Source organism: Macaca thibetana, chromosome 4 (assembly GCF_024542745.1).
Source record: "Macaca thibetana thibetana isolate TM-01 chromosome 4, ASM2454274v1, whole genome shotgun sequence".
NCBI classification, from domain to species: domain Eukaryota; kingdom Metazoa; phylum Chordata; class Mammalia; order Primates; family Cercopithecidae; genus Macaca; species Macaca thibetana.
The window spans coordinates 83,465,316-83,490,765 of record NC_065581.1 but is presented as its reverse complement, the minus strand read 5'-3'; the positions used below and the strand labels follow the sequence as shown (position 1 = coordinate 83,490,765).

The following is a 25,450-nucleotide window of genomic DNA, read 5'->3' as shown; positions in this document are numbered from 1 at the left end:
TTGAAATGAGGGAAAAAATCTTAAGGGCAGCCAGAGAGAAAGGTCGGGTTACCCACAAAGGGAAGCCCATCAGACTAACAGCAGATCTCTCAGCAGAAACTCTACGAGACAGAAGAGAGTGGGGGCCAATATTCAACATTCTTAAAGAAAAGAATTTTCAACCCAGAATCTCATATCCAGCCAAACTAAGTTTCATAAGTAAAGAAGAAATAAAATCCTTTACAGATAAGCAAATGCTGAGAGATTTTGTCACCACCAGACCTGCCCTACAAGAGCTCCTGAAGGAAGCACTAAACATGGAAAGGAACAACCGGTATTAGCCATTGCAAAAACATGTCAAATTGTAAAGACCATCAATGCTAGGAAGAAACTGCATCAACTAACGAGCAAAATAACCAGCTAACATCATAATGACAGCATCAAGTTCACACATAACAATATTAACCTTAAATGTAAATGGGCTAAATGGTCCAATTAAAAGACACAGACTGGCAAATTGGATAAGGAGTCAACACCCATCAGTGTGCTATATTCAGGAGACCCATCTCACATGTAGAGACACACATAGGCTCAAAATAAAGGGTTGGAGGAAGATCTATTAAGCAAATGGTAAAAAAAGGCAGGGGTTGCAATCCTAGTCTCTGATAAAACAGACTTTAAACCAACAAAGATCAAAAAACACAAAGGCCATTACATATTGGTAAAGGGATCCATTCAACAAGAATATCTAAGTATGCTAAATATATATGCACCCAATACACAAGCACTCAGATTCATAAAGCAATTCCTTAGAGACTTACAAAGAGACTTAGACTTCCACACAATAATAATGGGAGACTTCAACACCCCACTGTCAACATTAGACAGATCAACGAGACAGAAAGTTAACAAGGATATCCAGGAATTGAACTCATCTCTGCACCAAGCAGCCCTAACAGACATCTACAGAACTCTCCACCCCAAATCAACAGAATATACATTCTTCTCAGCAACACATCGCACTTATTCTAAAATTGACCACATAGTCGGAAGGAAAGCACACCTCAGCAAATGTACAAGAACAGAAATTATAACAGTCTCTCAGACCACAGTTCAATCAAACTAGAACTCAGGACTAAGAAACTCAATCAAAACAGCTCGACTACATGGAAACTGAACAACCAGCTCCTGAATGACTACTGGGTACATAACGAAATGAAGGCAGAAATAAAGATGTTCTTTGAAACCAATGAGAACAAAGATACAACATACCAGAATCTCTGGGACACATTTAAAGCAGTGCATAGAGGGAAATTTATAGCACTAAATTCCACAAGAGAAAGCAGGAAAAATCTAAACTTGCCACCCTAACATCACAATTAAAAGAACTAGAGAAGCAAGAGCAAACACATTCAAAAGCTAGCAGAAGGCAAGAAATAACTAAGATCAGAGCAGAACTGAAGGAGATAGAGACACAAAAACCCTTCAAAAAATCAATGAATCCAGGAGCTGGTTTTTTGAAAAGAGCAACAAAATCGATACACCACTAGCAAGACTAATACAGAAGAAAAGAGAAGAATCAAATAGATGCAACAAAAAATGATAAAGGGGATATCACCACTGATCCCACAGAAATAAAAACTACCATCAGAGAATACTATAAACACCTCTACACAAATAAACTAGAAAACCTAAAAGAAATGGATAAATTCCTGGACACATACACTCTCTCAAGACTAAACCAGGAAAAATTTGAATCCCTGAATAGACCAATAGCAGGCTCTGAAATTGAGGCAATAATTAGTTGCCTACCAACCAAAAAAAGTACAGGACCAGACAGATTCACAGCTGAATTCTACTAGAGGTACAAGGAAGAGCTGGTCCCATTCCTTCTGAAACTATTCCAATCAATAGAAAAAGAGGGAATGCTCCCTAACTCATTTTATGAGGCCAACATCATCCTGATACCAAAGCCTGGCAGAGACACAACAAGAAAAGAATTTTAGGCCAATATCCCTGATGAACATTGATGCAAAAATCCTCAATAAAATACTGGGAAACTGAATCCAGCAGCACATCAAGAAGCTTATCCACCACGATCAAGTTGGCTTCATCCCTGGGATGCAAGGCTGGTTTAACATATGCAAATCAATAAATGTAATCCATCATATAAACAGAACCAAAGACAAAAACCACATGATTATCTCAATAGATGCAGAAAAGGCCTTCAACAAAATTCAGTCCAAAATCTCCTTAAGCTGATAAGAAACTTCAGCAAAGTCTCAGGATACAAAATCAACATACAAAAATCACAAGCATTCTTATACACCAGTAACAGACCAAAGAGAGCCAAATCATGAAGAAACTCCCATTCACAATTGCTTCAAAGAGAATAAAATACCTAGGCATCAAACTTACAAGGGATGTGAAGGACCTCTTCAAGGAGGACTACAAACCACTGCTCAATGAAATAAAAGAGGACACAAACAAATTAAGAACATTCCATGCTTATGGATAGGAAGAATCAATACTGTGAAAATGGCCATACTGCCCAAGGTAATTTATAGATTCAATGCCATCCCCATTAAGCTACCAATGACTTTCTTCACAGAATTGGAAAACGCTACTTTGAAGTTCATATGGAACCAAAGAAGAGCCCACATTGCCAAGACAATCCTAAGCCAAAAGAACAAAGCTGGAGGCATCACGCTACCTGACCTCAAACTACACTACAAGGCTACAGTAACCAAAACAGCATGGTACTGGTACCAAAATAGAGATATAGACCAATGGAACAGAACAGAGCCCTCAGAAATAATACCACACATCTACAAGCATCTGATCTTTGACAAACCTGAGAAAAACAAGAAATGGAGAAAGGATTCCCTATTTAATAAATGGTGCTGGGAAAACTGGCTAGCAATAAGTAGAAAGATGAAAGTCGATCTCTTCCTTACTCCTTATACAAAAATTAATTCCAGATGGATTAGAGACTTAAATGTTAGACCAAAAACCATAAAAACCCTAGAAGAAAACCTAGGCGATACCATTCAGGACATAGGCATGTGCGAGGACTTCATGTCTAAAACACCAAAAGCAACGGCAACAAAAGCCAAAATTGACAAATGGGATCCAATTAAACTAAAGAGCTTCTGCTCAGCAAAAGAAACTACCATCAGAGTGAACAGGCAACCTACAGAATGGGAGAAAATTTTTGCAATCTACTCATCTGACAAAGGGCTAATATCCAGAACCCATAAATAACTCAAACAAATTTACAAGAAAAAAACAACCCCATCAAAAAGTGGTCAAAGGATATGAACAGACAATTCTCAAAAGAAGGCATTTATGCAGCCAACAGACACATGAAAAAATGCTCATCATCACTGGCCATCAGAGAAATGCAAATCAAAACCACAATAAGATACCATCTCACACCAGTTAGAATGGCAATCATTAAAAAGTCAGGAAGAAACAAGTGTTGGAGAGGATGTGGAGAAGTAGAAACACTTTTACACTGTTGGTGTTACTGTAAACTAATTCCACCATTGTGGAAGATAGTGTGGCGATTTCTCAAGGATCTAGAACTAGAAATACCATTTGACCCAGCCATCCCATTCCTGGGTATATACCCAAAGGATTATAAATCATGCTACTATAAAGACACATGCACACACATGTTTATTGCGGCACTATTCACAATAGCAAAGACTTGAAATCAACCCAAATGTCCATCAATGACAGACTGGACTAAGAAAATGTGGCACGTATACACCATGGAATACTATGTAGCCATACAACAGGATGAGTTCGTGTCCTTTGTAGGGACATGGAAACCATCATTCTCAGCAAACTATCACAAGAACAGAAAACCAAACACCGCATGTTCTCACTCATAGGTGGGGATTGAACAATGAGATCACTTGGACACAGGAAGGGGAACATCACATACCAGGGCCTGTTGTGGGGTGGGGGCAGGGGGGAGGGATAGCATTAGGAGAAATTCCTGATGTAAATGATGAGTTAATGGGTGCAGCACACCAACATGGCACATGTATACATATGTAACAAACCTGCATGTTGTGCACATGATCCTGGGTAGGAATAGAGCTGAGAAACAGGGAGACCTCGTGCTTGCAAGGCACATGGGAAAAGACCCCAGAGCAGGGTGACCACTTGACCCAGAGTGTATGCTCAGTGAACAGCAAGATTGAAAAATCCGACCACAGGATTCTGTGGCGAGGCTGTTTGTGCTGCAGGATAAGGTTCCTGCTAGGGTGCTGAAGGAGATGAGAGCAGACAGGAAAGGCAAGTCAGGCGTATGAATTTGAAGCTGTGGCTAAAAGTTTTGGTTTGATATGCAGAGCAAAAGTGAGAATCTACTCAAGGATTCTGAGCACTGCAGTGACGAGAATAGAAAATTAGATCTATTTTCTCTCCCCAATTTTCCTGATATAACAATGAGGGCTATTGTCCACTTTTAGAAGATTTGGATGAAAGCAGGCATTCGAATTTTCTCTTAGGCTGTAGTTCACTTCATTTAATATTTAGCCATATTAGCAATATCTTATCTAAGAAGTGTGCATATGCTTTTAGTTATTATTTTTTATTATTTAAATAAATTCACTCTTTACAACTAAATGACTGGTTTAAGGTTACTGTGTGCTAAAAAATATGGCCATCACCATTACTTCTTGGCTCTTCACTCTGTGATGGCAGATAAGGAGCCCTTTCACCCATTCTTTGTAACCCCAGGGCCATGCCCACAGGAATGTTCTTCCTGTTCTCTCTCTTGCTATGCTTCTGGTAGGCAGATAAGGACCCTGGGACTCAGAAAGGGGATCTACAAAAGAAATACTCTATAAAAAATAAAAGCCATTAGGATTTAAATATATTACTCCCTTTGATGTGATAGAAATTAAAAAAATATGAATAGCTATGATAAGATGTTTCATTTCTCTAGTTAATATTACTATAGAAAAGTAGAATTCAAAGTCAGGAAATGAAACAGCCAAAAGGCTGTAATTTGATAAATGAGAAGAAGAAATTGTAGCTCCCTCTTTCCAGAGCACCAGCAATCTTGCCTTTTTGCCTTCTCTCTATCACAAGCATGAAAAATGTTCACGGATTTTGCATGCTTTTATCACTGTACATCTAATTACCTTCTCATGAAAAATTATTTAAAGGGAGATGTTTTATAGCATAAAGACAATACATCTAAAATATTAGACCTGTAAAGGAAGGTCTACAAAACCATATTGGTAGAGGAAAAACACTCGTTTGTAATAGTTCCCCCACTATGGGTCCTGCACCTGATCCCTGGTCTCATTTTCAGGCCTTTGTTCAGACTCATAGTAAGAAGTGGCGTGCAAGATTTTGAAACAAGCTTCACTTGCATCCCAAAAGCTGGTGGATGGCTGTTTGAATATGTACAGATTGGTGAATAAAGGGCTTCATGAGAGTGAAAAAATAATAATAATAAGAGATTTAGAAGCACCAGCTCTCTGCTAAAGAGACCAAAATAGAACTAAGTCCTCTTTTTCTATATGTTTTGTCTGAAATTAGGATCTATTTTCCCTTCCTTTCTGGAGAAGCTGCTCTTGTTCAGAAGTTCCTTCACACTAGGCTTTTAGGTAGCTCTCCTAAACAACAGGGGGAAACAACCAGTCAGGCCTTTCTGAGGCCTCTGGCCTCTGTCAGAAGTGACATCACCAAAGGTGAACTTGAGGCAGGTAAAGCTGCAGCTAGCCATCTAGTTTATTTGAGAATTCTAAAAATGGCATCGTGAACCACATATGGACGCCCACAAACACATGCACATGCTTGCTATATCCCTAAATTGCTGTCCCCACCACATTACCTTCCTGGTACCATCTTGCTTTAAGATGGTGAATTTTGTTGGGCCTAAAGCAGGGGTAGAGAGCTCCATGAAGCAGAGAGAACATGAGAATGAGAGTGAGGAAATCTGGGTAATCATACCCACTGTGTACCTTCCAAACTTTGAGAGCTAAGGAATAACCTCCTGGGCCTTGGTTTCCTTGAGTATACAATGAGAGAATTGTACCACGTTATCTCTAAGGCTCTTTTCATTCTAGGGCTGCATTATTACATACTATCTCATTATATCCTCCCCTGGCAGATTGAAAAGCGGAGGGTATAGTGGAAGTAAAGAGCCCACCTGGGTCCTAGTTCTGGCTCTGCCACTTAGCAGTTGAGCATCGAAGTCAAGTCACTGAACCTGTTCTTACTGCAGGGCAATCATAGGGATCATATGAAATAACATTCATCCATTAGTCAGCTTGTAGTGCATAACAAACCGCACCAAAATTTAGTAGCTTAAAAAAATTACAATTACTTTTCATGATTCTGTACATAAGCTGGGTGGTTTTTCTGATCTGGCCTGGTACAATTGGTCTCTAAAATCTGCAAGTGGTTTGGCTGGGACTAGGTGGTCCAAGATGGCTTTACTCACATGTCTGGTAGGTGGCAGGCTAGTTGTTTAAGAGGCTCAGCTAAGGTTCTTCATCTCTGCTCCATGTGTCTCTCATCCTCCAGGAGCCTTGCCTGGCCTTCATCACATGGTAGTCTCAGGGTTCCAAAGCACAGAAGCAAGCCCTAGGTGTTTTTTAAACCTCTGCATGCATCACATTTGCAAATGTCCCGTTGGCTAAAGCAAGGCATACAGCTAAGCCCAGAGTCAAGAGAAACACTAGATGAGAAGAGTTTCAGAGAATTTATGTCCATTTTGCAATTAACCAAAATACACTGAAAAGAGCTTTGAAAGTTATGGAATTAATTATAAATTGTTTATGTTTTACTTGTAAATATTTGGCTTAATTTTTCCAGAATTAAAAATACCTTTGTTCCTGCATTATCCACTAAGAGTTTTTCATAAGCTGTGAAAAATGCCTTGACTGATTGATTTATCTGAATAATCCATTGTCACTAAAGTCACCAACTGGGCCCTAAGAGGAAGAAGAGGTAAAGGAAAGATAGGAGAGTGAAGGTACACGGGCAACGTGAGAGTACCAGGATCCAGGGCAAGGTAAGCGTCCAACATAGCCCACATGCTGCCGAAAAACACTGGTTTCACAGTCTTTCCAGGCTGGCCCTGGTAGTAAGGGTGGCAGAATTCAAGTAACTGCAGGGAACTGACAGGAGCTGTGCCATAAAGATCTGCATAAAGGAAAAGATATCCTATAAATAATTCAGGTAGGTCAGAGCATGAGGTATGTTATGACAAAAGCTGATAGGAAACAAGGACTGGAAATAAGAAGTAAGTGAACTGGAAAATCTGACCTCACTTATAGGAGAGCTCCTATAATGGCATTAATCTGCTGGACATTGTCAAAGGGAGTTAGCTGATCAGCCAATGGAGCCAAATGGAGTTGGTGGGTTCTAAACAGTCGGGATAATTAAAGGCAAATATTGGTGCCAAAGGTCTGAGCTAGTCATAGCAGAGTTGCAGTCAATGGCTGAGGGTGTTGGAGGAACATTCCCTCCCAAGATGACTGGCAAGAGCTAGGCAAAATCCAGGACCACAGGAAATTAGATGGAATCCAGAGCAGTTTCCAAGGTTATAAACTGTGGGTGTATTGAATAGAACTGAAGTCTCACCCAACAGCTTGAGCCAGTAGAGCAAAGTTGGGGAAAGCCAAGACTAGGATCGATGGCAGCAGACACTCAGGACTCACTTCAGGAACACTGAGTTTGTGCCAGTACTAATCATTCTGGATCCACCTACTGCTGACAGGCTTCTTGCCCTCCTCAGGACTGACTCAGTTGTTGGATGGGTCTGCACCTTAAAGCAGAAGGGGTTGGTAATGCTCAGCTGACAGGAGCTGAGAGCCCTTCTGCCTTTATCTCAGATCTGCTTACCTACTACAAATCAGACAGTTGTAGCTCTGAGCACTGACTATGGAGACAGGCCTGAGTGGAAAGGCCAGTTTTATTGTTCACTACTGTTGTGACATAGGCACTTTTATTCCCTTGTCCATCAACCAGCTTATGTAAAATACAGATCATAATCATACCTACTGTGAAGGATGCTGAGAGAATTAATTAGTAGAGTTAATGGACATGGATGATATAGAACAGTACCAGGCCCATGGTGTTACATAGTTGCCATGATGAGTCTGCCTTCCCTCTGCTAAGAATTTCCACTTACTATGGGATTTGAGAAAAGAGGAAGATCAAATTTCCTACACTTAGAGTTCCTAGCAACTTTGTCTTTTCAAATGGTGTGGCCATCCAATTTTAATTAATATTAAGTAGGTTTGGCTAGAGACTCTGAAAAGGGAATTATTTAAGTTTTATTGAAGGTTTTTATTTGTATTTGGCAGTTCTAGCCAAGTCTCTTTATCACTACAAAAGGGAAAAAAAAATGCAAGCATGACTTTATGATTATACTTGGAGGCACCTTCTGGTGTCTCCTTCTGGAAGGAAATTGGTCAAGGGCAACAGAGTGCCTATGAGCGAGGGAACATAACAGACATTAAAGTATAGGGTACAAAATGGAAAATTATATAATATAGCTCAATATTAAGAGGCAAAGAGTGGCATTTGCATAATTTCATAAGCTTTGTCCCCCAACTGCTCTCTGAAAATTGTATACCACTCACCTGTGCTTCCCCCTAAAGAGAAATATATCTTCAACAGCTGTATACAAGTGATCAAATAAAGCAAAATATTTAGAGCCTCCCATTAAAAGAGAGTATCTACTGTGCATCTGCCCCAGAATCTTCATCAGAAAAATCTCTATCTTTTCTGTTTCTATACAGACCAAGGGCACTATCTTGAGTATTTCTATGAGCCATGTACTCTCAAAATAAGACTTCTCAGTGGTCAGCTGTAGCAAGGGGCTATAAAGAGAATTTCAGGGAGTTACGAGGTGAGGGAGGGTCACATACAGGCTTTAGATACCACCCTGGATGTGTATGACAACATAGTTGTATAATTTTCACTCTGCCCCACAGCATCTAGAGATAAAAGAGATGTCATGGGAGAGAAAATGAGGTCTCTTCCCTAGATAAATAAAATCAGAGAATAGTACAATACAGAATAACACCTCAGAGCACTGTACTATTTTAAAATGTGCAAAGAACTTGCCTGTACATTTTTTCACTTAGTCCTCAAGATCTGTGACTTTCTGAATTGATATCTACATTTGACAAATGAGAGACTTGAGACTTATGAGAGATCATTGACTTGCTCAAGGTCATAATGCTAGTTAACAGTTGATGCTTGGACTCATGGTAGGTCTATGGTTTTTTTTCCCAATCGCCTGCCCCGTGGATCACTCCCTAAATCACCTTTACATTCGGTCTACTTTCTTGATTTGTGGAAACAGAGTCCAGTCAAAGTCCAGTTTGGCTAGAATACACACTCATGTTGAGATTCCAGGAAAATAAAACGATGTAAGTATAATGTGACTGTGTGTGTGTGTGTGTGTGGTGGGGGTGGTGGGTAGGGGTCAGCCATGGTGATTCCTGAACTTGGATTCCCCAGATGTAATTAGGTCTAAAAGCCTGACAATGAGCCAATATCACCCACTCAACTATGGGAAATGCAAGTAGCGCCTTTTTAAGTGTCTGTAGAAATTTGAGATCTACTCTATATAGAAATTTAGAAGAGCCATTTGCTTTTCCCACAGTTGAGTGGGTGATATTTAAGGATAAACCACAAAAAGAGTTCTAAGTTTCTCTGTGCTTTCTTTCTTTTACCACTGGAAGCTATGTAGTAGCTCTATTACATTTACTTCACATACAAGTTACAGAAAACCTTTTCCACTCACATTCTCTTGTGTGCTCTTCTGTAACTTAAAAAAAATGAATTATTTAGCCATAGAGATAAATGAAGTCTACTTATTCCCTATTAATAAAATACAAACTGTCACTCTTCAAAATTGTAATGCAACAGTCAAATTGTGTGCTTTGTTAATTAAATGATGGTCAACTGTATCCTTGCAGATTTCCCAGCTGTAGGCAAAAGTGGGCTAGGTTTCTCAGATGCACATTAGGACCACCATGCCTATTAGTGCCATTTACTGCTTTCCTAAGGACACACCTGCTCTGGGGAGCTTGTGTTCTTCCAGCAGAAGTCAATCTGTCAAAGACACAGACACTGGTGAATCCATTCTCTGATTCTCCAATGAGCCATGCCTTTTCAAAGAAAAGGGCATTTGATTATGTGTCCCAATTCTCTCACTCAATATGATCAACAAGAAATTTTCAAAGGTCTCAACTCTCCTTTTCCTGAAAAATCATGAAGAGAAATCAAGCCATCTTGGTGTTAGTGCAGGATGGGGTTTTTGTAGGTTATATCATTCAATTACCTCATTTAAAAAATGAAGGAAGTAAACCTAAATAAGTAGTTACAGCAATTTAGATGATAAGAGATAAGTGATTAGGAGTCATTCTTTGTACAGAAGAGTACTAGATTAAAATAGTACTTCAGAAAAGTGAATAAGGCAATAAAACAATTGAGGTGAAATAGTGAAGTATTAAAATTCAAGGTAAGTGATGACAGCCATAGTTGTTGTGAAGGAAGTAGGAATGTACACAAAGGTGTGAATCCACAACATGTATCTTGGAACATGCCTCAGCTTTGTGTGGATAACTGGAAGGAAGGTGCTGGTATATTTGGGAATTTTTTGCCTGTTACCTGAAGAAATTTTATTTTTAATTTTTGTGGCTACATAGTAGGTAGATATATTCGTAAGATATGCTCACATTTTGATTTTGATACAGGCATACAATGCCTGTTGTGCTATCAAATGGTAGATCTTATTAATTCTTTCTAACTATATTTTTATGTCCATTAACCATCCCCATGTCCTCCTCCACTATTATTCCCAGCCTCTAGTAGAAGTTTGTCTTTCTATGCCTGGTTTATTTCACTTATCATAATGACTTCCATTTCCATCCATGTTTTTGCAAATGACAGAAACTCATTCATTTGTGTGGCTGAATAGTACTCCATTGTGTATATGTACTACCTTTTGTTTATCCATTTATCTGTTGATGCATACAGAGGTTGTTTCCAAATCTTGGCTATTGTGAATAATGTCGCAGTAAACATGAGAATGCAGGTATCTCTTCAATATACTTATTTCCTTTCTTTTGGGTATACACCTAGCAGTGGGATTGCTGGGTGATGTAGTAGTTCTATTTTTAGTTTTTCGACGAACTTCCAAACTGTTCTTCACAGTGGCTGCACAAAGTTCCATTCCCACCAACAGTGTACAAGGGTTCCCTTTTCTCCACAACCTCACTAACATTCATGATTGCCTATCTTTTGGATAAATGACATTTTAACTAAGGTGAGATGATATGTCATTGTACTTATTATTTGCATTTCTTTGATGATGAATGATGTTGAGCACTTTTTCATACACTTGCTTGTTATTTTGTGTGTTCTTTAGAGAAATATCGATTCAGATCTTTTGCCCATTAATTATCAGATTATTAGATTTTTGTCTAATGGACTTGACCGAGCAGCTTACATATTCTGGTTTTTAATCCTTTCTCAGGTGGATAGTTTGCAAATACTTTCTTTCATTCTGTGGGTTGTCTCTTCACTTTGTCGATTGTACCCTTTGCTTTAAAAAAAAAACTGTTTATATTTATTTATTCACTTATGTATTTTTTTGAGACAGAGTCTCACTCTGTTGTCCAGGCTGGAGTAGAGGCATGATCTTGACTCACTGCAACCTCTGCCTCCAGGATTCAAGTGATTCTTCCATCTTAGCCTCCTGAGTAGTTAGGACTACAGGCACATGCCACCAGATCTGGCTAATTTTTGTATTTTTAGTAGAGATGGGGATTTTACCATGTTGGCTAGGCTGGTCTCAAACTTCTGACCTCAGAAATGACCCATCAGCCTTGGGCTCCTAAGGTGCTGGGATTACAAGCATGAGACACCATACACAGCTGCTCTACAGCAGCTTTTTAACTTGATGTGTTTCATTTGTCCATTTATGCTTTGGTTGCCTATGCTTGTGGGGTATTATTAAATAAATCCTTGCTCAGACCAATGCCTTTGAGAATTTCCCAATGTTTTGGAAATTTCATTGTTAAGGTATCAGATTTAAGTCTTTAATTTGTTTTAATTTTGCTTAATATGGTGAGAGATTGAGGTCTTAGTTTCTGATATGGTTTGGCTGTGTTCCCACCCAAATCTCATCTTGAATTGTAGCTCCCATAATTCCCACATGTTGTGGGAGGGACCTGGTGGGAGATAATTGAATCATGGGTATGGTTTCTCCCACACTGTTCTCATGGTAGTGAATAAGTCTCATGAGATATGATGGTTTTATAAGGGAAAACCCCTCTTACTTGGTTCTCATTCTTTTCTCTTGTCTGCCACCATGTGAGATGTGCCTTTCACCTTCCATCATGATTGTGAGGCCTCCCCAGCCATTTAGAACTCCATTAAACCTCTTTTTCCTTATAATTTACCCAGTCTTGGCTATGTCTTTTATCAACAGCATGAAAGCAGACTAATACAGTACATTGGTACTTGTAGAGTGGGGTGCTGCTGTAAAGATATCAAAAAATGTGGAAGCCTTTTAGAACTGGGGAACAGGCAGAGGTTGAAACAGTTTGGAGGGCTCATAAGAATACATGAAAATGTGGGAAAGTTTGGAACTTCCTAGAGACTTGTTGAATGGCTTTGACCAAAATGCTGATAATGATATGGTCAATGAAATCCAGGCTGAGGTGGAACTTATTGGGAACTGGAGTAAAGGTGACTCTTGCTATGTTTTAGCGAAGAGACTGGCAGCATTTTGCCCCTGTCCTAGAGATCAGTGGAACTTTGAACTTCAGGAATATTATTTAGGGTATCCGGAAGAATTCATTTCTAAGCAGCAAAGCATTCAAGAGGTGACTTGAGTGCTGTTAAAAGCACTCAGTTTTAAAAGAGAAACAGAGCATAAAATTTCAGAAAATTGGCAGCTTGATAACGTGATAGAAAAGAAAAATATATTTTCTGAGGAAAGATTAAAGCAGGCTGCAGAAATGTGCATAAGTAACTTGGAGACAAATGTTAATCACCAAGACAATGGGGAAAATGTCTACCAGACATGTCAGAGAACTTTGTGGCAGCCCCTGCCATCACAGACCCAGAAACCTAGGAGAAAAAATGGTTTTGTGGTCTGGGCCCAAGGCCCCCCTGCTGTGTGAAGCTTAGGGAGTTGGTGCCCTGTGTCCCAGCCACTCTAACCAGGCTAACAAGGGCTGAGGTACAGCTCGAGCTATGGCTTCAGAGGATGCAAGCCCCAAGCATTGACAGCTTCCACATAGTGTTGAGCCTGCTGGTGCACAGAAATTAAGAATTGAGGTTTGGGAATTTCTGCCTAGATTTCAAAGGATGTATGGAAATGTTGAGATGTCCAGGCAGAGGTGTGCTTCAGGGATGGGGCACACATGAGAACCTCTTCTAGGGTAGTACAGAAGGGAAACGTGGGGTTGAAGCCCCCACACATTGTCCTCACTGGGGCACTGCCTAGTGGAGCTGTGAATAGAGAGCCACTGTCCTCCAGACCCCAGAATGGTAGATCTACTGACAGCCTGCACTGTGCACCTGGAAAAGTCACACACACTCAACATTATCCTGTGAAAGCAGTCTGGAAAGAGGCTGTATCCTGCAAAGCCACAGGGACAGAGCTGCCCAAGGCCACGGGAGCCCACCTTTTGCAGCACGACTTGGATGTGAGACATGCAATCAAAGGAGACCATTTTGGAGCTTTAAGATTTGACTGTTCTGCTTGATTTCAGATTTGCATGAGGCCTGTAGCTCATTTGTGTTGGTCCATTTCTCCCATTTGGAGCAGCTCTATCTACCCAATGCCTGTATCTCTATTGTGTCTAGAAAGTAACTAACTTGCTACTGATTTTACAGGCTCGTAGGTGGAAAGGACTTGCCTTGTCTCAGATGAGACTTTGGGGTGTGGACTTTTGAGTTAATGCTGAAATGAGTTAAGATTTTAGGGGACTGTTGGGAAGGCATGATTGGCTTTGAAATGTGAGGACATGAGATTTGGGTAGGGCCAGGGGCAGACTGATATGGTCAGCCTGTGTCCCCACCCAAATCTCATCTTAAAGTGTAGCTCCCATAATTCCCTCATGTTGTAGGGAGGGACCTGGTGGGAGATAATTAAATCATGGGTGTGGTTTCCCCCATACTATTCCTGTGGCAGTGAACAAGCCTCATGAGGTCAGATGGTTTTATAAGGGGAAACCCCTTTTTCTTGGCTGTCATTCTTCCCTGCTGCCATATAAGAGGTGCCTTTCACCTCTACCATGATTAAGAGGCTTCTCTAGTGACATGGAACTGTAAGTCCATTAAATCTCTCATTTTTTAAAAAAATAAATTTCCCAATCTTGAGTATGTCCTTATCAGGAATGTGAAAACAGACTAATACACTTTCATTATTCTGCATATAAATATCAATTTTCCCAGCACAATTTATTGAAGAGACTGTTTTTTCCCCAATGTATGTTCTTAACACCTTTGTCAAAAATGAGTTCACTGTAGGTGTGTGAATTTGTTTCTAGGTTCTCTTTTCTGTTCCACTGGTCTATGTGTCTGTTGTTTTGCCAGTACCATGCTGTTTTGATTACTATAGTTTTGTGGTATAAAGTCAGGTAATGTGATTCCTCCAGTTTTTTGCTCAGGATAGTTTTGCTATTATGGGTCTTTTGCGGGTTTCATATAAATTTTAGGATTGTTTTTTCTATTGCTGTGAAAGATGTCCTTGGTATTTGGATAGGGATTTCATTGAATGTGTAGATTGCTTTGGGTAGTATGGACATTTTAACAATATTGAGTCCCCCAATCCATGAACATGGAATATCTTTCCATTTTTGTTGCTGCTTCATCTTGTGTCAATGTTTTATTGTTTTCATTCCAGAGATCTTTCACTTCTTTGGTTAAGTTTATTCCTAGGTATTTTATTTTATTCATACCTGGTGTAAATGGAATTAACTTCTTGATTTCTTTTTCAAAATGTTTGCTGCTGGCATACAGAAATGCTACTGAATTGTGTGTGTTGATTTTTCTATCCTACAACTTGACTGAATTTATTATCTGTTCTAATAGTTTTTTTTTTGGTGGAATCTTTAGTTTTTCCAAATATATCATATCATCTGTAAACAAGGATGATTTAATTTCTCCCTTTTCAATTTGGATGTCCTTTATGTTTTTTTCTATTCTTTGATTCCTCTGGCTACAATTTCCAGTACTATGTTGAATAACAATGGGAAAAGTGGGCATCCTTGTCTTGTTCCAGATCTGAGAAGAAAGGCTTTACATTTTTCCCATTTAGAAAGATACTAGCTGTGGGTCTGTCATGTGTGGCTTTTATTGTTTTAAGTCTGTTTATTCTATACCCAGTTTTATGAGGGTTTTTTATCATGAAAAGATGCTGAATTTTATCAAATGCTTTTTGAGCATTAATTGAAATGATAATATGGCTTTTCTTCTTCATTCTGTTGATATGATGTATCACATTGATTGATTTGCATATGTTGAACCATCCTTGCATTCTTGGCATAAATTCCATTTGGTCATAATGAATATCTTTATAGTTTTGTTGAACTTGGATTGTTAGTATTTTGTTGAAGATTTTTACATCAATTTTTATCAGATATATTAGCTGTCATTTCCTTTTTTGATGTCTTTGTCTGGTGTTGCTGTCAGGGTAATATTGGCCTCATAGTATGAGTTTGCAAGTATTTTCTCTTTCTCTATTTTTAAGAATAGTTTGAACACGGTTGGTATTAATTCTTTGTTAAATGTTTGGTATATTCAGCAGTGAAGCCTTCAGATCCTGGGCTTTTCTTTGATAAAAAATGTTTTTATTGACAGTTTTGATCTCATTGCTTATTATTAGTCTGTTCAGGTTTTGGATTTCTTCATGGTTCAATCTTGATACATATATTTGTCTATAAATATATCCATTTCTTCAAAGTTTTCCAATTTATTGGCATGTAGTTTCTCATAGCAGCCCTTAATGATCTCTTGAATTTCTGTGGCATTCTGTGTAATGTCTCATTTTTCATATCTGATGTTATTTATATGCATATTCTGTCTCTTTTTCTTAGTCTGGATAAAGATTTGTCAATTTTCTTTATCTTGTTACAAACATAACTTTTGTTTCATTGATCTTTTGTATTTTTTGTTTCAATTTCATTTATGTCTGCTATGATCCTCATTGTTTATTTTCTTCTACAACTTTTTGGGCTTGGTTTGCCCTTGCTTTTCTAGTTCTTTGAGATGTGTTGTTAGGTTGTCCATTTGACATTTTTCTACTTGTTTGATGAAGGCACTTGTTGCTGTAAACCTTCCTCTTAGTACTGCTTTTACTGTATCCTACAGTTTTTACTATGCTGTGCCTCCATTTTTATTTACTTCAAGAAATTTTTAAATATTCATAATTTCTCCATTGGTCCACTGATCATTCAGGAACATATTGTTTAATTTTTATGTGTTTTCATAGTTTTCAAAATTTCTCTTGGTTTCCAGTTATATTCCACTCTGCTCAGAGAAGATATTTGATATTCTTTAATTGGTTTTGAATGTTTTAAGCCTTATTTTGTGACCTAATATATTATCTAATCCTTGACAATGATCCATGTGCTGAAGAAAAAAAATATGTATTCTTCAGCTGTTGAATGAAATGTTCTGTAAATATCTATTTGGCCAATTTGGTCTGTAGTGCAGATTAAGTCTGATGTTTCTTTGCTGAATTTCTGTCAGAATAATCTGTCTAATGCCAAAAGTGGGCCATTAAAGTTTACAGCTATTATTGTATTAGAGCCTTTCTCTCTGTTTAGCTCTAATAATATTTGCTTTATATATCTTGGTGGTCCAGTGTTGTGTGCATACATATTTAAAGTTACTGTATCCTTTAGCAGAATTGACTCCTTTATCATATAGTGAGCTTCATTGTCTCTTTTTATACTTTTGGTCCTGGAATCTACTTTATCTGATACAAGTATAGTGACTCCTGCTCTATTTTGGTTTCCATTGGGATGGAATATCTTTTTTAAATCTTTTAATTTTCAGTCTATGTGTGTCTTTATAGGTAAAGTATGTTTCTTGTAGACAACAGGACACTGGGTCTTGTTTTTTCATCCATTCAGCCAGTTTATGCTTTTTGATTGTAGAGTTTATTCTGTGTACTTTCAGTGTTATTATTGATAAGAACTTATTCCTGCCATTTTGTTATTTTTGTTTTGTGTGTGTTTGTGTGTGCTTTTCTCTTCTTTATCTTATTTCTTTCTGTCTTTCTTTTAATATAGATGAATTTCTCAGATGGTGTGTCTTAATTTCTTGATTTTTAAAACTTTTTATGTCTACTTATTGTATGCTTTTAGATTTGAGGTTATCATGACGCTTGCAAATAATACATTATAACCCACTATTTTACACAGTTGACAACTTAATGCTGATTGCATAAACAACCAATCAAACAAGCAAAGAGAAAACTAATAAATTTCATCTCTCTGCTTTTTAACTTTGTGTTGTTTCTGTTTATATCTTCTTGTACCATTTATGTCCTGAAAGGTTGTTTGAGATACTATTTTTGATAGGTTCATCTTTTAGTCTTTCTGCTCTAGATATGAGTAGTTTACACATCACAATTACAATGTTATATACCATTCTGTTTTTCTGTGTACTTTCTATTACCAGAGAGTTTTGTACCTTCAGATGAGTTCTTATTACTCATTAACATTCTTTCCTTTCAGAATAAAAAACTCCCCTTCACATTTCTTGTATGAGAGTTCTGGTGTTGACAAAATCCCTCAAATTTTGCTTCTCTGAGAAAATATTTATCCTTTATGTTTGAAGCATATTTTTGTGGGATATACTATTCCAGGAATTTTTTTCCTTTAGCACTTAAATACATATTATGTCATAAAGGTCACATGTCTCTGCCTTTCTGGGATTGATTGCTGATGCATTATTTAGTTCATTTGGTTATGTTTTCCTAGATGGTTGTGATGCTTGTGGATATTTGCCACTCCCTCCAGAGGGAGATTATAAAACATATAATGGAGCTCCAATATATCTTATCTTTTATAACAGCATATGTTACCTTTTTTTCCTCTTGCTGCTTTTAGGAGCCTTTCCTCATCCTTGAAATTTGGGAGTTTGATTATTAAATGTTGAGAGGTAGACTTATATGGATTAAATCTGTTTGGTGTTCTATAACCTTGAACTTGAATATTTATATCTTTTTCTAGGTTTGGGAGGTTCTCTGTTAGTATCCGTTTGAATAAACCTTCTATCTCAATCTCTAATTCCTTTCTAAAATCAATAATGTTTACATTTTCCCTTTTAAGGATATTTTCTGTATCTTATTGCCATATATTACTCTTTTTGTTCTTTTTTAACTTCCTCTATACATTTTCATATAGTCTTTATTCAAGTTCACTAATTCTTTCTTCTGCTTGATCAATTCTGCTGTTAAGAGATGCAGATGCATTCTTCAATATGTCAGTTGAATTTATCAGCTATGAAATTTCTGCTTGATAATTTTTAAATTATTTCAATCTCTTTGATAAATATATCTGATAGAATTCTGAATTCCATCTCTATGTTATCTTGAATTTATTTGAATTTCCTTAAAACAGCTATTTTGAACTTTCAGCTTGAAATGTCACACATCTCTGTCTCTCTGGGATTAGCCACTGATTTATTATTTAATCTCACTTAGTCATGTTTTTCTGGGTGGTCCTGATGCTTGTGGATGTTCATCAGTGTCTGGGCATTGAAGAGTTAGGTATTTATTGTAGTTTTCACAGTCTGGGCTTCTTTGTATCTGTCCTTCTTGGGAAGGCTTTCTGGGTATTTGAAAGGACTTGGGTGTTGTGATCTGTGCTTGGTCACTGCAGCCATATCAGCATTAGAAGGTACCCCAAGCCCAGTAATGCTATAGTTTTTGCAGACTTGTAGAGGTACTGCATTTGTGGCCTTGGGTAAGATCCAGAAGTATTATATGGTTTACCAGAAAGACATTCTTATTCTCTTCCCTTAATTTCTCACAAACAAATGGAGTCTCTTTCTCTGTGGTAAGCTTCCTGGAGGTGGGTGAGGGGTGACACAAGCACCCCTTGGTCACCACTACTGGGACTGTTCTGGGTCAGAACTGAAGCCAGCACAGTGCTGGGTCTTTCCTAGTGTCCATTTTGGCTACTACCTGGCTACTACCTATATTCAATCAAGGCCCTAGGGCTCTACAAGTAGCAGGTGGTGAATCCAGTCAGGCTTGTGTCCTTCCATCTATGGCAATGAGTTCACCCTGGCCCTGCATATGTCCAGAGATGCTATTCATATGCCAGGGTTGCAGTCAGAAATGTTAGGAATCTACTTAGTGCTTTGTTCTACTGGGTCTGAGCTGGTACCCAAGCCACAAGACAAAGTCCTTCCCATTCTTCCCTCCCATTACTTCAAGCAGAGGAGTCTCTCCACATGTTCATGGCTAAACCAAGCCCATGGCAAACACTGCTTGGCTACTGCCCATGTCTACTCAAGCGCAAGGGCTCTTGAGTCAGTTTGTGGTGAATTCTGCTAATCCTGAGCCTCTTCCTTTAGGGAAGTGAGCTCCCCTCTGACCCAGAGTAGATCCAGAAATGTTTTCTGGAGTCAAGACCTAGAAATGAGACCCAAGAAGCCTACTTAATGCTCTACTTGACTGTGGCTGAAGTGGTACCCTAGCTGAAAGACAAAGGCCTCTTTACTCTTCCTTCTTCTTTTCTCAAACAGAAAGAGTCTTTCTGCATGGCCACCATGTCTGGGAATATGCTGGGTTACACCTGAAGCCAGCATGGCTCAGAGTCTCACCCAAGGTCTGCAGCAAGTACCGCCTGGCTACTTCCGGTTGTTCAGGGCCCAAGGAATCTTGAGTTGGCAGGTGATTAATCCTTCCAGGACTGGGTCCTTTCCTTCAAGGCAGTAGGCTCCCTTCTGGCCCAACATTTGTAGTTTGTATAGAAATGTTGTCTGGGAGCTAGGGCCTTGAATCGGGGCCTCTGGACTCTGATGCTATATTCTAACTACGGTTGAGCTGGTATCTTTGTTGCAAGGCAAAGTCCTCTTACTCTTTCCTCTCCTCCCAGAGTTGTCAGCTCTACTGCCTGGGTTGGAGGAGGAGTGGTGCAAGGACTCCCTTTGCCAACCCAGCTGGTGTCTCACTAGGTCTCATGTACTCCAAGTTCACTGGTTTCAAGCCCAGCACAGCACCAGGACTTTCCCAGGGATTGCAGTTCTTATAGCATAGATTGCCTTTCAAGTTTATTTAGGACCCCAGAGAACTTTAGCCACAATGGCAGGGTTTGCCAGAATTCAGGTTCTGACCACTGGGATGAGCAATCTGCTTCTGGCTAAGGGTGGTCTAAATGTTTCCTGTGTGGGTGCCTGCTGAGTTCTGCCCCCTATTGCTTTCTACTGTGACAGGGCAGCACTGAGTTCCAATGTGACGTCTCACAATCACTGCACTATCCCTCCAGCAAGCAAACAGATTTTCTCTCTGTGCCACATGGCTGCTGCTGTGTCCTGGGGGGAGGGGTGGTAAAGGTTACTCAAGACTCTTTCCTACCCACCTTAGTTCCTCTTTCCTTAATGTGATGTAAAAACCAAGTACTGTAATCACTCACCTGATATTTTGGTTCTTGTGAAGGTAGTTTTTTTGTGTGGATAGTTATTAAATTTGGTGTTCCTGTGAAGGAGACAATCATTAGAGGCTCCTATTCAGCCAACTTGCTCCACCTCCTGTCTCTGTAGATAGGTGTGAAGTGTCTCATGTGTGTCACTCTGCCAGACACCAGGGATGTTGCTGAGAATAAGAGAGAAAAGCCCTGACCTCATGGTGTTTATAAAAAGAATGGGAAGAGGTGATTAAGTGACAGAAAAAGAAACCAAATAACACAGTAGTTTTGAATGTTGGAGTTAGACCTAATGTTTGGTTGAACTGGAGAAGAGACCTAGAGGTGGAAGGCAACTAAGAGATCCCTATTTGCCATGCTAACTTATTTTTCTCTGTCCAAAGGCCTCTTCCAAATTTTCTTTTTTCCAACTATGAGGTAAAACTAGGAAGTCATTTCATTTTACCTCTGACATCCTTGCACACTGCTTTACATTTGTCGTTTCCTTTAAAGCACTTCTCAAAGTTCAAATTATGCCTCCCAGCTCAAATATACTGTTATCTGTAAAACAAGCCTTTCCTCTGCCTGGCCAGCCCCCTCTTGCTTTCACCATATTCTTAATCTTTTTTTTTTTTTTTTTTTTTTTTTTTGCTTCCTGAGACCTTCCATAGCTCTGCCATTTCTAATGGATATGGGAGTTTTTTCTTCTTTTCTTCATCTCCTCCTCCTCCTCCTTCTTCTTCATCTTCTTTCTTCTCCTTCTCCTTCTCCTTCTTCTTTCTTCTTTCTTCTTCCTTTCTGAGACAGAGTCTTACACTGTCAGCCAGGCTGTAGTGCAGTGGCACAATCTCGGCTCACTGCAACCTCTGCCTCCCAGGTTCAAGCAATTCTCCTGCCTCAGCCTCCCAAGTAGCTAGGATTACAGATGCCTGCCACCATGACCAGCTAATTTTTTGTATTTTTAGTAAAGACAGGGTTTCTCCATGTTGGCCAGACTGGTCTCAAACTCCTAACCTCAGGTTATCCACCCACCTCAGCCTCCCAAAGTGCTGAGATTGCAAGCGTGAGCCACCGCACCTGGCCAGTAAGTTTTATGAAGAAAAAGATGACATAATTATTTGATTTATAATGCCTTTCCACTACTAATTGATCATCAGGCTAGAGACCAACTGTATTAGTCAATTTTCACACTGCTATAAAGAACTACCTGAGACTGGGTAATGTATAAAGAAAAGAAGGCGTAATTGACTCACATTTCTGCACGGCTGGGGAGGCGTCAGAAAACTTATAATCATAGCAGAAGGTGAAGGAAGGCACATCTTACATGGCTGCAGAAGAGAAAGAGAATGAGGAGGAACTTTCAAACACTTTTAAACCATCAGATTTCATGAGAACTCACTATCATGAGAGCAGCATGGGGGAAACCATCCCCATGATCCAATCGCCTCCCACAAGGTCCCTACCTCAAGACTTGGGCATTACAATTTGAGACGGCATTTGAGTGGGGACACAGAGCCAAACCACATCACCAACACATCTAAGAATTAACTTATCATTGTCAAACTCTGACCTCGACTTTCTATTTATTTTACTATTACAAGCTCTCCCCTTCCCATATATCCAGACTACTGATGCTCTGTCCCTTTTTTCTTCCTTTTTTGAGGAAGAATATTTTGTTGTCCAGATGAGAAGCAAATGTGTGGAATAATTGGGTTATTTCTCCAGACAGTAGAATGGGTCCTTAGGTAGCTAGTGAAGTGTCTGAGCTGGCATCTGCATATTGAGAAGGAGTATGCAAGCACATTTTTAGTAACTTTAATGAGACTTCTGTACCCTTGACACTCAGAGCCAGGTGTATCAGACAAACTAGAAAAACAGCAAGAATACACACTTTATCCCAGAGAAGTTTGACCCAGAACAAAAGTCTCCAAATTTTCAGTGACATTGGAATAGGAAAGTCCAGCTCTTTGAAAATACAGTTAAAAGAGCACAGGGCCAATAAGTTATTTCTATTTCTCAATTTCTCTCCGTCAGCACTAAATATATCAGTTCTTCAAATTTATCTTAGCAAAAATATAAATAAATAAATGTTGATAATTCTTTAAGTATGAAATAAAGACAAAGTTTAGTTTTGACAATATGATACTTCTAACCCAAAAGAAAATATATGATTGTAACTGGGATAAATGAAGGTTTTATTGAAAAATTTTATTGTACAGAAATACTTTTCAGATTAATGAAGAGGAAAGGAAGCTAATATTTATAAAATGTCCCGTGTTTTAGACACTGTGCTATAATTTTTCTACAAAGCTGTAGTCAAGTACAATGAATTAGACACATAACAATCCAAATGCTAATGCAATTTTTAAAACTTGAAAAATAGTATACTTTAACTTGCTGCTTTTTTCATGAGTTATTGATTATAAAGTTGAAAAGAAAAAGTGATTTTAAGTGGTTGCAGTGAGATTGCTGTAGATGAGATTGCAGCTGATTTTCAACACTGAGGACTTATCAGAATCAGCAATCTTGATTGGAAGTCCAGGTTAAATATAAGACTGCATTTACAAAGCAGTGGCTTGTTGTGTCAGCCAAACTGTTACATTACTAACTCTTATTAACTTTTAGTTTGCGTGTGTAGAAGGTAGTGGATAAAAATAGTTTCATTTTATATAAAAGGAAGCATAGATACAGAGAAGCTAAATGGTTTTTATTTAACCTTCCACAGAAGATTGACTGATACTGAATTAAATTTAACTCCTGCCTACAGGAATTTATGGTCTGGATGTTACCCTTTTTCTACATGAAAATAAATTCTTATTAGGCTATCTGTGTAGTTTTAACTCTCAATTCCTGAGGATTAAGATGTTAAATACACCCACTACTCTTACCCCCTCCTTTCTTCCCTCTGCCCACAATCTAATCCATAAAGAAACTCAAGACCTGGACCTTCTGCAGTAAGACCTCATTATCCAGCAATGCTAGAATGAGTAAGGGGACCAAAACACAGATAGCAGTCCACTCAGTTAACACACACCATTTCTGAAATAGTGCTCCTTGCCATTATCAGAGAAGAAAATCAAAGTGAAAATATAAATCAAGGAAAGCAAAATTATTTTAACATTTAAATGGATTATTTTAGAATTTTGTAGGTATTATTATTGAATACAACCTAGTCCCCCCAAATTTATTGGGACAAACATCCCAATCATTTCAATATGAATTTCATCTAGGTAAGACTGGAAAAATAATGCATCAAATCTGCATGAATATCACAAGGGAGCAATGTCACCTTTGAGAGTTGTACCCTTCTCTACAGGCAGCAGGAGGGTTGCAAGAGGTCAGGTCTAGGAATCAGTACATGTATGGTTTGGTCTTAGCTCCACCCTCTCTTTATTACCTGGGGCTATCACTTGACTTGTTAGCGTTTCAGTATCCTTCCTCATCGGTAAAATGAATATATTCTTTGTAACTCCTTTAGAGGTGGCTCTCACTACCTTTGACTAAGGAAGAGACCAAGATGTGTGGCAGATCTGTATTGTATTGCATCAATTTAGCTAGACTGGAACCACATTTCCCAGAATCCCCTTCCCAGCATAGTTTCCCCTTAGTTTGGGCCACAAGAAGTTTAGGCAAGATTTGGAAGGTGGAAGTGATGTAGCACCATCTTCCCTTTTTATACCTGGAAGCTCAGGGAAGAACGTGAGGCACTGCTGCCTCTCACTCACAGTGTTGTTCGTCTGCCAGCCGGCCTGGATGGTGTGGAGCAGCAGCTAGGCCAGCCTCCAGAGCACCTACAGTCCCTGCTGGGTTGCCCTTCAGCTTCCTGGACTCCTGGGTCAGGGGCATGTTAAGCTTTATGATGAAGAGTCTGGTTTCACCTAGAGATACTTTAACGTCAAAATTGGAGGCTTTTAGGGGAGACATTGACAAGAGTTTCAGTTTATCCTTTTTGGTTACAGGTCATCAGTTCCTTGCTTCCTCCATTTCACATCCATTTGCCCTTCCCAAATGCCTGCCCTGCAGACTCCAGGGTGCAGCTTCAGGTACAGAGGAAATAGCATCACACAGACTTAAATCCCACAGTTGCATAAGGTTGAATCTCTACAATATATTATTTATCATATTTTATATATATATACACAGAGAGAGAGAGAGACACAGTGATAGACAGATATGTATTCATGTATGTGTACCATTGATTTTGCTTCTCCGATTGAATCCTGACAGATATAGTTATATCTGAAAAACATGGACCGTTGATCTGAATATTCTCAGCATCAAGCTTATTGCTTATCTTAGCAAGTACTCAACAAATTATTAAATCCAAAGTATTTATTTGGCAAACATCCAAACATTAAACAAACCTAGGGGTTTTTTTGTTTGTTTGAGACAGGGCATGTCACCCAGGCTAGAGTGCAGTGGCAAGATCTTGGCTCACTGCAACTTCCACCTCCTGGGCTCAGGTGATACTCCCACCTCAGCCTTCCAAGTAGTTGGGACTACAGATGTACGTCACCACACCTGACTAATTTTTGTATTTTTAGTAGAGACAGTGTTTCTCCATGTTGCTCATGCATGCTGATCTCAAACTCCTGGGCTGGGGTGATCTGTCTCCCAAAGTGTTAGGATTACAGGCATGAGCCACTGTGCTTGGCCATGTATTTTTAAAAATGCAATGATCACCAAAAATAAACAGCAACTAGCTAATGAATGGTTTTCCTTGAGAATTTATTTGTCAGACAAATTATCTAAGAAAAGTTTTCTGCCTTAATCAGATCAACTTATATATAAGTTTGCTATGTCTTGTCTGGTTCTTTGAT

The 25,450-nt window shown here is 38.9% G+C and overlaps 1 long non-coding RNA gene across 1 annotated transcript in view; it reads right to left on the bottom strand.

Annotated features, from left to right (window-relative positions):
* The window catches only part of LOC126953760 (uncharacterized), a 139,958-nt gene that overhangs the window by 76,903 nt on the left and 37,605 nt on the right, over nt 1-25,450 (bottom strand). The window contains exon 4 of the long non-coding RNA XR_007725351.1: nt 21,884-21,958. This is a non-coding gene — a long non-coding RNA (uncharacterized LOC126953760). The remainder of the gene's footprint in view (nt 1-21,883; nt 21,959-25,450) is intronic.